The sequence below is a fragment of the Danio aesculapii genome, chromosome 19 (genome assembly GCF_903798145.1).
Source record: "Danio aesculapii chromosome 19, fDanAes4.1, whole genome shotgun sequence".
NCBI lineage: Eukaryota > Metazoa > Chordata > Actinopteri > Cypriniformes > Danionidae > Danio > Danio aesculapii.
The window spans coordinates 31,781,696-31,800,423 of record NC_079453.1 but is presented as its reverse complement, the minus strand read 5'-3'; the positions used below and the strand labels follow the sequence as shown (position 1 = coordinate 31,800,423).

Below are 18,728 nucleotides of genomic sequence, written 5' to 3'. Positions count from 1 at the left end.
ATTTTAAAGAACCAAAGAGAGCAGGAAATGGACGCTTTTTTCTTTTAATTCAGTATCGTGACAAGTCTAATATAGTGAAAGAATCAAGTCCATTAACTTGAGTTTCATAAATGGTATCTATGTGTTTGGGAATAAAATCTTTTGCTAACTAGTGCCATTTGCCTTAACTTAGCTGAAAATGAGCTCTGATATCCCTTTTAATTTTCACCATTCATTCAGAACCGACCGTCGGGTCACTCGGAAGGTGGTGAAATTATAAATTTGTGTCACTTTCTCTTTGCTGATAAGATATACAGCCAGGTACACAACGTTCCTATGTAACTCCCAACGATATTTCCGGGTTTCTTCCCATCGCAGCCTCGATTTCGCTTTTAAAAATGGCGGCCGTGTGAAATCAGTCTAAAAGGCAGTTCTGAAGTCAAAATGAGATCCAACCCAGTACTAGTAAGGAGTACCTAATAAAGTGGCCGGTGAGTGTATAATAAAAATATACAATTTTTATTTTATTTTTTTGTGTACAGCATGCATTTTTCCAGTACACCTTAATCCACATTCAATATCCTGATACCATTAGCATTCAGATGGTTTTAAATGTTTTGAATAAATTAGTGCATTTTTGCAGAAAAAAAGACAAATCTAAAACTGTCTCACATAATTATAAGTATCTTATATACTTATATAAATATATTTTACTCGTGTATTATTTTATATACAAGCGTTTACTCGTGTAATGCAAATTAATAAGAACCCGCTCGAGTAAACATGCACATTTCCTCTGTTGGTACGTAGTGATGCCCGCAGGAAGGTGCATCAACCCCTAGTTTGTAAGGTATGCCGCAACGAGCCCGTATCCTTTGAGTGACAGTTGGAAATATCCAATTGAAAACGAATCGTTTTTGACAGCGCCTCTAATCTGTGAGACTGGCCAATCACACCGCGCATTGGGCGGTCCTTATGCAAATGTGTTGGCAAGGGAAACGTAACCGCTCCATTCATCCTCCTCATCACAGGGAAGAAACAAATAGGTGGCGTTTCTCTGTTGAAGTACAGTTTACTCCTCCAACCGCGAGAGTACAAGTCACTTTGAGAGATAAATAAAACAGCGGATAGTTTTCTCACGATATTTGGGTAAGTAATATTTTGTATGTTCTTGGCAACTTGTTTGTCATTGTCATTTCATAACGTGCGCAGTGCTCCTTCAAGCTTCGTTCAATTCATAATGCAGATTATAAATTTCAGTAACGTTGATCACACTTAAATGAGCCCACAAACGAAATCTCGTAGATGAAATCTACAATTTTTTTATTTAAAAGCTAGGCTACGTTTTTCAAAAACATGCCATTTCAACTTATAATAAAAATATCCATTTGTTGTCATTTTGCATTGATATTTTGTGCAGTCAAACAGCCAAGATGGTACAATGAAATAACATCTACAAATCGGAATATTGAGCTTCGCATATTTTGTTAAGCCAATAAGCTGTCTCATAATTGTTTGTTTGCGCTTAGTCAACTGAATGTGTAAAGTTAGCTTGATGTTTGTATGCTTATGGCTTGCTCTGTTGCATTTATTTGCTCATGCTATTGACATTATGACGAGTCGTATGACGGGTCTGTTTATCAATAGTGCAGTGGCAGAAAAGTTCATGGATGCGTGGATGTGAGTCAGTGTTGTGTCTGCGCTGCGCCACGCATGTATGAGTGGGACAACATGGCTGTGTCTCAAAACCTAGTCTGCTACCTTCCTAGACAGCATCTGTGGGCATCAGGATTGCAGCATTTTGTGAAACCAAAAGTTGCATTCAGCCATCATTAATAGGTGAATAAGATGTTTCGGCGCATCACTTTTTGGGACATTAGGTGCTTGTTTGTGGGAATCATCCCTGCAAAATTGTTTTTTTAGCAGATTTATGATTTTTTTAGCAGTCATATATGAATGCAGCATATTTAGGCATAATTTTCACTGGTGTACAGATTATTTTTGGGCAGAATAAGCACTAAAACATATATTTCATCACACATTTTTTAAATCTTAGGCACATATGGAATTGTTATAGGCATCATTAAACTGCAGCAATTTGTAGCATCGTATATGCTTGCAGTAGCATTTTCTGCCATCATTATAGGTTTATATCTATATTTATAACTTACATATAGGTTTATATTTTCTGTGGACATCATAGATGTGTACTGCATAATTACGCATATGTCATAGCATGAGCATGTGCATAATTTTTGGCCAACATATGTGTATACAGCCTATTTTAGCCATGTTTTATTGCTCAGTTTGGGTATAATGTGGTATCAGTTTTGGCCAAAGTAGGTTAATACAGCAAAAAAATGTTTTTGCTATAATTCATATATAATTTTGGGGAATTACGGACTAGGGCTGCACGATATTGGAAAAATTACACATTGAATTTTTTTATTCTGCTATATATATATATATATTGCGATATGAATACAATTTCTCTAGATGAGTTGAAAAACTGTTTGGAAAGAATTGCGACGATTCATACAACAATATAACAAACATAAAACAAACAATCTACAAGCATAGATACATTCAATAAGAAAAATATACAAATTAAATAATTTTAGTTACAGTAATTGAATAATCAAATGTAAAATAATACAGCATAGTCTTCGTCTTATAAACAATTCAATAAAATTAATCGTTATTAAATTTTCAAAGTTACAAATGGTACATTTTCTAATGCTTTTAAAACCCCTCATACAGTCACAAGCTTTAAAAAACACTTGATACAAAAAAACACTTATGCAAAATAATAAATTAAATCCAGACTCAACATTGTGTATACTCACAATGTAACTATTGCAAATAATCACATTGCAATATTGATATATTGTGCAGCCCTATTACAGACGCATGCTGAATTTTTGGGTGTCATTGATGGATGCAGAACTTTTAAGCATTATAGGCACAAAATTATGTATGTTTGTAGACGTTTTTGGCATTGTATGCAAATTTTGGGTCAAATATGTCTATCTAGAATTTTTAGGAGTCAGATACCCTAAAATATAACATTTTAATTTCATTTGAATTAATATGAATATATTTTGTTTTATTTTAGAATTTATATAATTATTAATTTATATGATTTTATTATTTTTTTTTAATATTTAAAATGTAGTTAATTTGAGCAATTTTTATGTTTTGCTTTTGTTGTAAAAAGATGTTTTGAAAATATGTTTTCTTTCCATTTTTTTTTTTTTGGTCAAAAATAGTATCTGCAATTAAATTCAGCATGATATTAAAACATTACTTTTTATTTAAATGTGTGCTTGTGCAACTCACAATCTTACTAAAGTAAAGAATCTACATATAAAACAAATGTAAATAAATAATTTGAGTGCATTGTTGTGTTGGCACCACCACGCTGTGCGTCAGTTTTGCTTTTTGGTCAGGCCTGTGAGTGGCCATGAACCCCCAATGAGCTCAGTATGTCTCACAGCCACTGAACATTGGCTCAAGTAATGAATGGATGCAGAAGTGATTATGTATGCTCAGATGAAACGCAGCAGAGGGCTGGAGAGATGTGGGATGGGTTCAGTGATGAGTGGAGGTCCTCAGCCTCATTACTATTTCCTCTGACCACGACACACTTCAGTCGCTGAAGTGCACAGTGATTAGAAATCTGGACTTTGTTAGAAAGGTCTGAAAAGTTGTTCTGGTGTAGCAGTGGCAGCTTTGTTCTTTAACTTTGTAAAGTCTGACATAATCAAATTGAAAGATTCTTTAAAAAATCTTTGAAAATCATCCAAGAAGTTTTGTATTTTTTAATACTTTTTTGGCTTATATTGCATGCTATAGTGAGAAAGTAGAGCTAATATTATAAATGTTATATGGATATTCAAGTAAGTGCTTCAGTCAAGTTCATTGAAATATTACTAAAACATAAATCTTTTTCTGTTCACAACAAGTACAAAGAAACATTTGCTAATTTGTTGAGTATATGTAATATTTTTGACACCAGGTTATATCTTATTTTAAAAGTAACATATTCCATATCTCCATTTACACTGTACCTGGTTAAACAACCCAAAGTAGATGTACTGACTCAGAAAACCAAATGCCATGACAATGGTACAATTTTCAATGGACACAGACTAATTGATCAAAAACAAACATAAAACTTCAGCATGATTTGAGCTTTTGTCATCCGTTGTATGTACCGTAAACGGATGACAAAAGCTCAAATTATGCTGAAGTTTTATGTTTGTTTCAGTGTCTGTTGAAAAGAGGATTGGTTACCTCCTTATTTAACGTCATTCACTATTGTGGCTTTTTCTGTATTACTGGCATTGACAGGAAAACATGATCTTTTTAGATGGAAGACACAAATGCATCTGATTCATTTCCACAAATGAAAGATCTAAGAATATTAACATCGATAGGGTTATTTTTTTTTCTTTACACATTCATATCACTATCTAAGATAAAAAAAAACAGAAAAAGGTATGTTGAATCATATAATGCACATAAAAAGAAAATACATAACATAATACATACATAAATGTGTTCAAAAATGTGAACATTTGACAATTATACTTAAAGGCATTTATTTTGCTCAAAAGTATAAACAATCAGCTGATTGAAGGCGTGTGGAAATTTTGTTTATCCTTTCTTTTTTCAGTTTGTACTTTCCAAAACATTCTGAAATGTACCTGTCAGTAATCAATATATGGACTTATCCTGTAATATTTGTACATGATTTAAATAATTTTTGATGTTGCAATATATATTTACAAATTCACAAATAGCGTTAAAGCCATTTTACAAGAACATTAACATTTTACCTCACCGATGTCAAAGTTAATAATTGGACATTTACTTAATGGATTTTGTTGAACTTTATGGACCAATGTACATTTTTACATTGGACTTTACTTAGTACATTTAATAGGATATATAATAGGACATTTACATAATTTTTTACATTAAATTACAGAATCTAAAAATAACCTTAAGAATGAAAAGCCTTAGTCCCTTGAAAGCGTTTATGGCTATTTGCATTATTAAGCTGTTGTATAATCATTCTATAATCAGTGGCATGAAATGATCTAAAAATGACAATAATATCGCTTATCACAACAATTTCTGTGACTATATTGCACATGAAAAATTTTTATTGTTATAGGCCTAGTACTGTATGTAAAATTATTATAAATATTTGCCTCTTTATAAATACTAAATGTGACCCTAAACCACAGAAACAGTTGTATCCAGCTTGATCTCACAAGGAAACGTAACTTTTACATTTGGTCAGTTTAAGTGGCCAATTTGTATGAATTTGTTTGAGTTCATTCCTACGAAAATGTAAGATTTTAAAAAGGAGGCATGGCACTCAACCCCGACCCCGCCACTAAACCCAGCCTTCATTGGGGATGAACAAATCGAACTAAATTGTAAGAATGAGATTGTATGAATTCATACGAATTAGCAACTAAATCAAAAAGTTATGAATTGCCATGAGATTGTGTTGGTTCTATGGGTATGTTTGTAGGAATATCCAAAACTACATTGTATATGAGTCAAAATTATTTAAATTCTTTAATGCCAAAACTCAATAAAATATTACTAACGGAAAATAGTACGTTCATAAATTTCTTACTGTAAAAACATTCAATTTCTCAATACTTCGATTTTATTTTGAACCCAAAGATTTTAGATTTTCAAATAGTTGCGATTGAAATATATAAGTATTTTCCTATCTTAACAAGCCGAACCAAGTTTATTCAGCTTTTACATGATTTATAAATTCACACTGTAAAAAATGTAATGACAATAGGTCAAGACAACAAATATTTTAATGTTTCTTCAATTTATTTTAAGTTAATCCAACACAATGAATAACACAGTAATGAATAACTTCGTATGAATGTATACGATCTCATTTGTACAGTTTAGTACAATTTACCTATCCTCCAATGACAGTTTAGGGGTGACGTTGGGTGTCACGCCTCCTGTTCGTACGTTATTGTCTGACTAAACTTGTACGAATTCGTACGAATTTGCCACTAAACTCACAAAACGTAAAATAATTATGTTTTCTTGTCAGATCAGGCTAGTAATCAGGTAAACTATTTTTTTATTATGCAATGTTTAAATTAATATTTTTAGACACTTTGATTGATCTAAGTTGACATGACTACAAAAATTCCTTTGATTCAACTAAAACATTTAAGGAGGCAAACATTTTTTTTCCACTGTAATTTCCAAAATTATGACTGGTTTTGTGGTCCAGAGTTGCAATTGAATTTAATTGTAATACAGCTTTTGTTTGTAAATGACCTCAAAGTTATACCAGAATATTAATAGATCATCGGGTCAGCAGACACATCCGAACATCCCCTTAATTTTATTGCAAACAAGAGCATTGTCTAGTATCCCACTACACTCACATACTTGGCCGACTGACTGATTACCCGCGTTACATGCTCTGGTTTTCATGGAGATGGATGGCAGATTTAAAATGGCTGAGCTCTGAAAGCCACGCACAATTGTCAGCTTTTTGGCAGAACCAATCTAATGGCCTCCGGGCAGCTTGACATGGAAAAACAAAGGAATACTCGCATGAAATAACACATTTTGTTCCCCTCTTAGATAGGATGCTCTTATAATATTGTGTAATATGTTTGCCATGTCGAACAGAAGTGCTCTGGCTTGTTTCCTTTTTTTTTTTTTTGCTGTCTCTCTGGCGTTGTTGTTGTTGTTGTTTTCTTTGCTCTGTTTCCTGTTCTGAATTTGAATGAGAGGCAAGTACAGTGTCATAATGGGGGGAGCTGTCAGATACATTTAGCAGCTGGAGTTATCGGATGACGCCCCAGGGTGTTAGAAACAAATTGTTCAATGCGCTTACCCAACATGTTACATCATATAGATAAGGCTGGATATGAAATTCAAACCATGATAAGGCTGATTTTGAGATGTTAGACTCACTTCTTCATGGCAAACATGTTCACATCTCCATGGCATGCAGCATAGAGAGATGCCAACTGTGTAATCACAGTATGGTAACGAGCATCCTTCAGGATATATGATTTCAATATTGATTTTAAAGGGCACCTATTTTAACCCTTTTTCAAGATTTAACATCAATCTTTTGTGTCTTTCTAGAATGTTTCTGCAAAGTTTCAGCTCAAAATACCCATCAGATTATTTATTATACCTTTTTAAATCTGGGAAATTTGAGCTGTTTTAACATTGTAGCTGTTTTTGTTGCTTGTGCCTTTAATGCAAATGAGCTGGTTCTCTCCCTGCCCACCATGTCAGAGCCGTAGCCTTTATATAGAGAATGTAAACAGCACAGTGACAGACAACTTTCCCAACAGTTATTTGTTATATTTGTTGTGGAGTTAATTCAAGCCTTTCTGCAATGATGATTTGCACACAATGTCGTTATAAAGATCGCTCGCATCCACTGCTGTATGGACATCCGTTATGTTAATGTACAAAATAAACCTGATTTAAATCCACAAACCGGGATTGAAGTGTCTTCTTTTATAACTGTACTGACATTAGGCGGCTGTGGTGATTAATTACGTAGTGATTTTACTGTCTTTATTACAAACATACACCGTTTTAAACTTGTAAAACTCATTCTTGATCACATTTGATGATGATTGATGATCACAGCGCGCTCAACAGATCTTTTAATCCTAGTAACTTTGTGCACAGCCTATCTTGTGGATATGATTGTACACGTTACTACGGAGAAATGTTAAGAAATGTTAATACGCATCTGTCAATTAATTCGGTGGGCAGGAAAACTGCATTCCTATGTCATGTTGCCTCAAAAAAAAATTTGGGCCTCAAAATGGGAGGTATTTGGATTCTATTCTATTCTATTTTAGCGTCAGGAAATTTTTAAAAAGTGACTTATTGTGTTTTTATCACTCCAATATGACTGTGGACACACTGTACCAACACACAGTTCTGTCCAAACAGCTTACAAAAGTTGATTTTTATCATACCGTAGGTGCTCTTTAACACAAATTGAATTCATGTTGAACTGACGCTAGAAAATAAGCATACACTAAAAATGTTGGGTTCAACACAATTTATTCATCTTGTCCCAAATCTAATCAGTTACTTAACTAAACTTACTTTACTAAACTTAACTATTTTTACAAATTTAAATGGATTGAAAATAAAACAATTAAGTTCAGAACCTTCAGAATTGGGTTGTTTCAACTCATAAATAAGTAAATAAGTAGTTTGAACAAGCAGGAAAAGTCATTTTTTTGAGCATAGACATAACATTTGGACCTCCCAAAAGATGACATTTGCTCAGTTTTTTACTGGAAACCTTGTTTGATATAAAGTAATTTTATTACACTTCTTCTTACAGAGCCACTGTGGTGCACTATATCCACTGCCCAGACTGGTGACCACAATTCATAATCCCATTTATCCCCATCCCCCCCCCCCCCCCCCCAAGTACCATCCTTGAGAGGGCACAGTTCAAATACAGCCTGCCAAGCCACTTAAATCAAACGCAGCACAATAAAATGAGCATAGAAAGACTGTGCACCTGTGTGGCACGCCGTTTTGAATACTAAATACTGATTGTGCTCTAGTTGTATTATTTCAGCATCTGGAACAGCCATTTATGGGATGGCATTATGTTCAGCTTAACAGAGATGGATGGCATACGGTTATTGAAGCAAATGGTGCGATTGTTGCTGTTTCGTACTGTTGTAGAGGTAGAGTCTGTTTCTTAAAATTATCAACGATAATAATATGTGAATTAGATTTTGTGACAACCTTCTCATTCATTCAGTCATTTTCTTTTAGGCTTAGTCCCCTTATTAATCTGGGGCTGCCACAGCAGAATGAACCGCCAACTTATCCAGCATATGTTTTACACAGCGGATGCCCTTCCAGCTGCAACCCATCACTGGGAAACATCCATACACACTCATTCACAAACATACACTACGGCCAATTTAGCTTACCCAATTCACCTATACCACATGTCTTTGGACTTTTGGGGGAAATCGGCGCACCTGGAGGAAACTGACGCGAACACGGGGAGAACATGCAAACTCCACACAGAAATGCCAACTGACCCATCCGAGGCTCGAACCAGCGACCTTCTTGCTGTGAGGTGATCGTGCTGCCCATTGCACCACCGTGATGCCCGACAACCTTCTCTTGTACAGTATCTTAATTTTAGACATTATGTCTTCAAATTATATTATATTATATTATATTATATTATATTATATTATATTATATTATATTATATTATATTATATTATATTATATTATTGCTTGAATTATTAAATGTTAAAACTTCTGTCATCATTTACTCACCATAATGTTGTTTAAAACCCATAAGGTTTTTACTCAAGTTTGGAACACAAATTATTATGTTTTTTAATCAAATCTCAGATTTCTGTCCTTCCACTAAAGTCTATTCCCCCAAGACTCTGACACTTGTAAGGTGTTTGCAAAGCAATCGTAAATTCAGTTGATTTATATGATGACATTATTTAATTTTGGATTTAATATTAGCCACATATAAATATTTATTGCTTGAATCGCTGTTAAAAACTGTTATAAAAGAGTTTTTCTGATTAGTGTTTATATGTAAATAAAACGGGGCAGCACAGTGGCGCAGTGGTTAGCACAATCGCCTCACGCAAGAAGGTCACTGGTTCAAGTCCCGGCTGGTTCAGTTGGCATTTCTGTGTGGAGTTTGCATGTTCTCGCCGTGTTCGCATGGGTTTTCTCCGTGTGCTCCGGTTTCCCCCACAGTCCAAAGACATGCGGTACTGGAGAGTTGAATAAGCTAAATTGGTCGTAGTGTATGTGAGTGTGTGTAAGAATGTGTGGGTGTTTCCCAGTGTTGAGTTGTGGTGACCCCTGATTTTCGTACTAAGCCGCAAAGAAAATGAATGAATGAAAATAAAAATAATAAAAAGATTTTTTATGTATTCATTTATTTCCCCTTAAACTGACACAATTTTAAATAGGTTTGGAATGACGCGAGGGAAAGTAAATGAAGACATCATTTTAATTATGGTTAACTTTTAATGTTACTATGATGTTATATTATTTATATAAGATTTATTACCCAATTATCCTGATGCTGATGAATAGAATCTTAATGTCTTTATTATGTCATCATTAATATAATCTAAAATACATCTCATTGTTTTAGTGTATATTAAAGTTATACATTAAAATGTTATGGGTTAATATCATTGACCAAAACCTGCCTTAGCAATAACCACCTATTGGTGTTATTAACCTTTTTTTTTAAACTCACCACAAAGAATCATCTCTAATAAAGAAGGTAACTCAATTTGTTTACAAGGAAGCCCTAGAAGTGTCATTGTGTTCTCTGGAGTGGATCTCTCTAGTGCTGTGAGGTTCCTCAAAGTACAGCATTGTGCCCCTTTGTATTTCCAGCCATCAGCCGCAACAGTGTAGCATTAGCAGATACAAATGACAGTACTTAGTACACACAATATTTTGAGAGGTAGAGTGCAGGTGCGGTGACCGTCATTGGGTTGCTCTCTTCTCCTGAGAGAGGAGACTCTGTTTCTTCTGTTCTGGAGTGGGGAAACATCACTATAGAAACTCCAGAGGGTCTAATTTAAAACGATGCAGAGGGACTCGTTTAGAGCCAGTAAACATGACTAGTTGTTTATCCTAGAGAAGAAAAAAAAAGATATTACGCAGGGGTTGCACTAAGGAGGAAGGATTTTTACCTGTTTCAAATATCAGATGAAATGTTTTCTTGAAGGTTTTTAATAAACTGGTTGATTTGACATATTGGTAAATCTAATCACAGTTTAGACGAATACTCCACTTTTTTTGACGTTGGTTTAAGATGTTGGCTTATCGATGGATTTTGGTCACTTTCCAACACAACCTAAAATCAACCAAATATCATCCAAATATTGGACATCAAAATATCATTGTCCTTAGACGCTGGTGACCTAAATCTAACCTAACATTAACATCTTATGATGTTGCGTGTCTGCTGCGAACATTATTACATTATTTTCAAAACAATTTTGTGATAGTTTTTCTATTTAAAGCTAGACTAAGAAAACAGCAACTTTTCATTTTTAAAGCTTGACTCTTCTGTAGTTACATCATGTAACGAAAGAAAATGAAAAGTTGCTATTCTTGGTCAATATGTCTAGGAACTAGTTTAATTTTCTGTCAGTTACATATTGTAATAATAACTACAGAGGGCAAGCTTTACATACTCAAATGAATGGATTCAAAAATGGTAAAAACTCAGTTCATTATTTATTATTGATTTCCAAATAAAGTGGAGTGTTCCTTTAAGATTATGATGTGTTCTAAAACTCTACTGGGGAAATGGAGCATTCTCTCAAAAGAACTTACTCGCAGGAATGTAAAAATCATTTACCCATCCTCATGTTGTTTCAAATTGGCCTGATACTCTATAGAATCTTCTGTAGAAAATGTAAACATAAAATGTAATCGCATAAAATCAAGTGGTGTCCAAAACAATAAAACAAACATTGTTGAAATGTCTCCTTATAAAATCATGATGCAATATCTTGTTGTTTAGGTATTTGATCGAATCTTTTTTGAAGATTATAATTTCCAAACCTGTGACTTTTATTCTGTAGAACACTTTTTTTGAGCTATGATTTAGTTGTTTTTGTCCATTTAATGTAAGTCAGTGGTAGACTTCCATATATGGGCCAAATTTGGTGTCTACATTCTATTAAATTTAAAAAAGAAGTGATTTTAACTACACAGGAATGTAGTGTCAAATTATATTTATTCCAATGTCAAAATATGTTTATTACGTAACGTAACAGATATATTTATGTAGTAAAAATTAAACAGTAATATTTAAAATATTTATTCTAATTTTAACTTATCCAAATCTACACTCACCGGCCACTTTATTAGGTACACCTTACTAGTACTGGGTTAGACCCCCTTTTGCCTTCAGAACTGCCTTAATCTTTCATGGCATAGATTCAACAAGGTACTGGAAATATTCCTCAGAGATTTTGGTCCATATTGACATGATAACATCACACAGTTGCTGCAGATTTGCCGGCTGCACATCCATTATGCGAATCTCAAGACTCATCAGACCAAGAAACGTTTTTCCAATCTTCTATTGTCCAATTTTTTCCTGTTTTTAGCTGACAGTAGTGGTACTCGGTGTGGTTGTCTGCTGCTGTAGCCCATCCACCTCAGGGTTGGACATGACGTGCGTTCAGAGATGCTCTTCTGCATACCTCGGTTGTAACTAGTGGTTATTTGAGTTACTGTTGCCTTTCTAGCTAGAACCAGTCTGGCCATTCTCCTCAGATCTCTGGCATCAACAAGGCATTTGTGCCCACAGAACTGCCGCTCACTGGATATTTTATCTTTTTCAGACCATTCTCTGTAAACCCTAGATATGGTTGTGTGTGAAAATCCCAGTAGATCAGCAGTTTCTGAAACCAGCCCAACTGGCACCAGCAACCAGGTCATGTTCAAAGTCACTTAAACCACTTTTCTTCCCCATTCTAATGCTCAGTTTGAACTGCAGCAGATCGTCTTGACCATGTCTACATGCCTAAATGCATTGAGTTGCTGCCATGTGATTGGCTGATTAGAAATTTGTGTTAACAAGCAGTTGGAGAGGTGTACCTAATAAAGTGGCTGGTGAGTGTATGTGAGAATTTCTGCTCATAATACATTTTAAAAACTCAAACATTGCTGACAAATAGCTAAATCCTACTGGTTTGAAGGCATATGGACAAGTATAAAGATGTCAAATGATTAATTAATACTATTTAGATTAAAAGACTAATTAATATTTTGAAGCTGCACTGTTATAAGTTTTTTTGTATATAAACTATGGCATGACATTTTAAAGGGTGTCTTAGACTCAAATCTTACACCCTTTTATATATCTATGTATTTTTATTTATTTATGTTCTGTGTGTTTGTTACCAGAAAAGCCATCTTTGACCTGTGGAGAAAAACACAGACATGTTGAAAATATCTACAAGATCAAGATGCAACAAAATGCACACACACACACACACACACACACACACACACACACACACACACACACACACACACACACACACACACACACACACAAAAACATAATTTCTTGCGGTTTAGGCATTTGACTGCATCCCTTTTAAAAGATCCTAAGTTTAGCATCCCAGTTCGAGAGCATCGTTACAGTCCTGCGGTTGCTAAGTGATTCGTTTTGTTTTTGCCCCAAACCCCACATGGGACCCAGCAGCCCATTGCCTACCGCAACTCTCTTAAATGACTGCCCTGAACCATCTGCCACCATGCCCTGTATGTGAGAGTGTTGCGCATTAACGACTGTGAATAAAAATACAGTAAGGACAAAGAGCTTTGATGTCACTGACAGGAGCAGGGGAAAAATAAAGGGATATATATTTTCCCCCACTGATCGATTCATGTATAATTGAAGAATCCCCTTTATGTTGGCTCTTTTGCTCACAAAAGCATGATGATGATGATGACTGACAGTTTTGGATGTGCCCCTTTGACTCTAGATAAGCATGGCTGACCTTTAGCGCACATATCTCCAAACTGCTGCATTATTTATGCCCGCTATTGGTTGTTATGCCACATGAGTCAGTGGAGAATTTTATGACTCACCTGTAATTGAACTGCAGTGAGGAAAAGGTGGCATAAAAAGCTTCAGTAGTGACGTAAATGCCTGTAAAACTTCCGTAGAGTGTTATTCACTGCAACATGATCATGATTTTGAACATTTCCAACTTAATGTAAATTATTATTAGTGCTGGGTATGTTTTGACATACAGTATGTGTGTGTGTTATATATGTTTACTATGTATATGTGATACACACACATACATAGAAGCAAAACTATACAAAACAATTTTGTTAAATTCATTCATTCATTTATTTCCTTCAGCTTAGTCTCTATTTTAAAGTTCGCTACAGAATGAACCGCCAACTATTCCAACGTATGTTCTACACAGCGGGTGCCCTTCCAGCTGCAACCCAGCACTGGGAAACACATATGCTCTCATTCACACACTCGTACACTACGGCCAATTTAGTTTATTCAATTCACCTAGCACATGTGTTTGGACTTTGGGGGAAAAGGGAGAACCCGGAGGAAACCCACGCCAACACGGAGAGAAATTTTTTTAAATAGACATTTAAATTTATATTTCATTTGTGTCATTATTTATACGTTAATATTTTATATATAAATAAACATTTTCTCAAATATATGCGTGAATGTTTGTATTTATTAAATTTACACAGTACACACACATAAATTGCCAAAACAAACTTTTATTTTGGAAACAATTAATTTTTACCCAGCATTAATTGTTATATATTATATTAATGTTACATTTTTTGACAAGATGAATCTAAATTTAGAATCAAAATTTAGTTATCAATGCCAGTTGTCATCTGCGGAGCACAACACACGTGAAGATGAAGAAAATTCTGATTATGTTTCAACATAACACTGAAAATGTTTTTAATTGAAACTTCAGAATAATTTTTTTTTTTTGTCTGTCGATATAAACTATAAATGAGCTGATCTATCAAGTTCCTAATACTTATACTTCATTTGTAGCCTTGAAATAGAAAAGAATCCTTATTATTTAGGGCTTTATTGTAAGAATCTTTCTAATTTACAAGTCAGGCCAGTGGTTTAAATGTTTATGTGCCCTAGGGCTGCGCAATATATCGTTTCATCATTGATATCGCAATGTTGAGTAGTATTATAGTTGACCAGGAGCTACAGAATTGTATTTATAAGCAATTTATATGATTTATAAAAAAAATTCTTACTTAGAATTTTGTCTTGTTTCTAGTTCAAAGAGACAAGATTATTTTACTTTCCCTACTGGCAGATAATTTAGCTTAAACTCTTAATCTTGACATTTCTTCTGAAGTTGAAAACAAAACAATATATATATATATATATATATATATATATATATATATATATATATATATATATATATATATATATATATATATATATATATATATTTATATATATATATATATATATATATATATATATATATATATATATTTGGATTAAAAACTAACAAAGCAAAGTAATAAATTATTGTGATTATTGGATTTCTGTACCTGAATACTGTTATTCAAACTATTAAGAAACTGTATTGATATCACAATGTTTATCACAGAAAAATAAAATATTGAAATATCAGATTTTTCCAATATCGTGCAGCCCTAATGTCCCCTGCCAAACTTTTCATCCCACCACAAAACTTCTAATAAAATTGTTGATTTCAACTTTTAAATGTAATAATTAAGCTTACTTTTAAACCAACATTGTAAAAACTTGTTAGCATTCATACAATAGTACAACATAATGTATATCACATTATATTATTCGGCATGGATATCACAATGTGTGAATCTGCAATAGTCACATTGCAGGATCTGCAATGTCGAGTTAAGAAATTATAATTAACCCCAATAGTGAAAGATTTTTTAAAGGCCTTTGACTATAGAAGATTTGAAGTGAATTTAAATTGTAGCTTTAACAAATTCTATTCTATAAATTAATTCTATTTAATTATTTCTTCAATGAAGACTACAGCATTTAAAGTGGATCATAAAGGTTTTTCAAAACTGTCAATAATTAGACAAGAATGGGTGTATAATAGTTTTAAACCAACTTTGATGGTTTTGGTATGTTTTACTTCAAATTTTGATTACTGTATTTTAACTTTGACTTTAATTTCTGTACCATGGCGGCACAGTGGCTCGGTGGTTAGCACTGCTGCCTCACAGCAAGAAAGTTGCTGGTTCAAGTCCTGGCAAGGCGAGTTGGAATTTCTGTGTGGAGTTTGCATGTTCTACCGGTGTTCGCGTTGGTTTCCTCCAGTTTTCCCCACAGTCCTAAGACATGCACTACAGGTGAATTGAATGAATTAAATTGGCCATAGTGTATTAGTGTGTGTGTGTGTGTGAATAAGTGTGTATGGGTGTTTCACGATACTGGGTTGGGGCTGGAATGGCATCCACTGCATAAAACATATGCTGGAATAGCATATAGTTCATTAAAATAGAAATAGAGACTAAGCCGAAGGAAAAAGATTTTTTGGTAAACTCTCCAGAAAATTGTAAAGCAATGTTTATTTCACTTTTGTTAACTTATGCTGGTAATTTATTATATTTTATGCAGATGCACTCCCTATCAGTGTAAAATTATAATTTCTTCCCAAATAGAGTAAAATTGTATTCATATTGCAATACATAATCGCAAAAAAAACAAATTATTGCAATGTCAGTTTTTTCAATATCGTGCAGCTTACTGTATAAATTATATGTAAATGAGTTCTTCTAAAGCAACAAAAGTTATTTGGTTCTCAGTAGTTTCACTTGAGACACAACTGATGGTCTGATTTTCAAGCATACTAGTAAAGACATAATTTCATATAGGTTTGTCCATTCACAAGCAAGAGATGCAACAGATAACTCAGTTTATGACCTTTTTTCAAAACAGAGTTCGACCATTGAATAGTTTTGTGATTTTTTGTGCTGATTGAAACTTCCTAAGATATCTTGCATTTTGTCATAGTTTTGCAAAAGAAGCGAGACATAGGGCCTTATCATATACCTGGCGCAATGTGGAACCAGGCATGAAGTTTTTGCTAGTTTCAGCCCAGCATAGGTATCATTTTCTGTGCCATATTGTTTATTGGCAGATGCATTTGTGCACCCATGGACGTGAGGATCTGAAAAGGAGGTGGAATGTTAAAAAAAGATGCATTGTTGGCATGTTGCTATTTGGAATGAACTGAAAAAGACCCATTGAAGGGAAAGGGAGATGAGACTCTGATTGATAAAATTACTCTTTATCAGAATAAGGACAATCCTTTTAGACCATGCGCCAGACATTCTGACCATTTTTCCCATCCTTAAAACAAGCTAAAGTTGTTTTGGACATGACCTAATGTACCTGTCCTGCACAGCACACTTTAAACCATGCACTAAGGTCATCAAACTAGTCCATATAGACCATATAGTGCATTTACGTAGGAAACAATGGGAAAGATGCACAGTGGAATGGAAAAACTTACTCAATAAGTAAAATGAAAGTAAATAAACTTCAAATTGATTACTTATAATCTGCACTCAAACCCTCTAGAGTATATAGAGTATATATCAGAAATATCAACCTTTAAAAACAGCATGAAACGGTAGATTGTCCTTTTTTCCTCTGTTGTGACATACACTTGAAACACTCCTGAAATGAGAAAAAAATGTAGGGAGGTGCATAATTTCATCCTTTGCGAACCGATTGGATTGTTGGAAGATGGGTGTTGCTAACAAAATGGAGGTAGATTGAAGAATGGATGAAGGCAGGGCAGTAATGAGACATGGCCTGATAGCCCCTTCTGAAGGGCTTTCCATGTGACCAGAAGTGAAGAAATGCCTTTTTAAGGGAGGAGAGAATGTTATGATATTTGATTAAAGATTCTGATGGCAAATTGATTTCTACAAGATAACGAAGTTCACAGATATTCACAGACTTTTCAGATGATTCATCTGTTGAATTGCATTCCAATCATCACAAATACTGCAGAAGACCTATTGGAACCCGCATGGACCCAAGATTCTCACATAAATCAGTCAAGTTTAATAAAGGAAAAATCATGGTTTGGGGTTACATTCAGTATGGGGGCATGCAAGAGATCTGCAGAGTGGATGACAACAACAACAGCCTGAGGTATCAAGACATTTCTGCTGCCCATTACACTACAAATCACAGGAGAGGGCAAATTCTTCAGCAGGATAGCGCTCCTTCTCATACTTCAGCCTCCACATCAAAGTTCCTGAAAGCAAAGAAGGTCAAGGTGCTCCAGGATTGGCCAGCTCAGTCACCAGACATGAACATTATTGAGCATGTTTGGGCTAAGATGAAGGAGGAGGCATTGAAGATGAATCCAAATAATCTTGATGAACTCTGGGAGTCCTGCAAGAACGCTTTCTTTTCCATTCCAGATGACTTTATTAATAAGTTATTTGAGTCATTGCAGAGATGTATGAATGCAGTCGTCTACGCTTATGGGAGTCATACACAATATTAATTCCTTTCTCCACTGCACCATAACTTTATATTCTATACTGTACATTATTTCTGTCAGGTGACAAGACTTTTGTCTAAGCAAAGTCAGACCTTACTGCACTAATTAAATAATTAAAAAAATCAAGGCATGATTATGTTTTATTTTGGTAAAATAAGCATAATGTAGAGACCTTTGCCAGATACTGTTCATATAAAAAGAAGAAGAGTCCATTTTGATTTCATTCCAACTTCAAGATAAATTAATTGTAATGTTTCATGTGAAGAAAGAGAAAAACAAAGGCAGAGAGAGGATCCATCCAGTTGTTATTTGCCGAATTTTGTGACACGAGGGTTATGAAAGCTTCCTGGTCTGTTACCAGGACAACCAATTATTCACCAGTGGTATCATCCCGGGGTTTTGATAAAGCACACTTGTAGCATGGCACTTTTGTCCAGCATAAAAGGGCCGGAACATTGTTGTGAAAAGTCTAGCGTCCTTACAGGGTACTTAAAACACCCTCTCTATTCAGGTCAGTGACGCTCAATCGGATGTGTGTTTGTGCGCTGTTTCATGTGTGCGTGTTTAGTTTCACCTAAACGTGATGCTAATCAATTA

At 34.4% G+C, this 18,728-nt stretch overlaps 1 protein-coding gene across 1 annotated transcript in view; it reads left to right on the top strand.

Moving 5' to 3' along the window:
* The first annotated feature begins 1,012 nt into the window (after nt 1-1,012).
* Nucleotides 1,013-18,728, top strand: part of hpcal4 (hippocalcin like 4) — a 43,091-nt gene continuing 25,375 nt past the window's right edge. The window contains exon 1 of the mRNA XM_056479514.1: nt 1,013-1,128. The gene's annotated coding sequence lies outside the window, so the exon portion shown is untranslated. The remainder of the gene's footprint in view (nt 1,129-18,728) is intronic.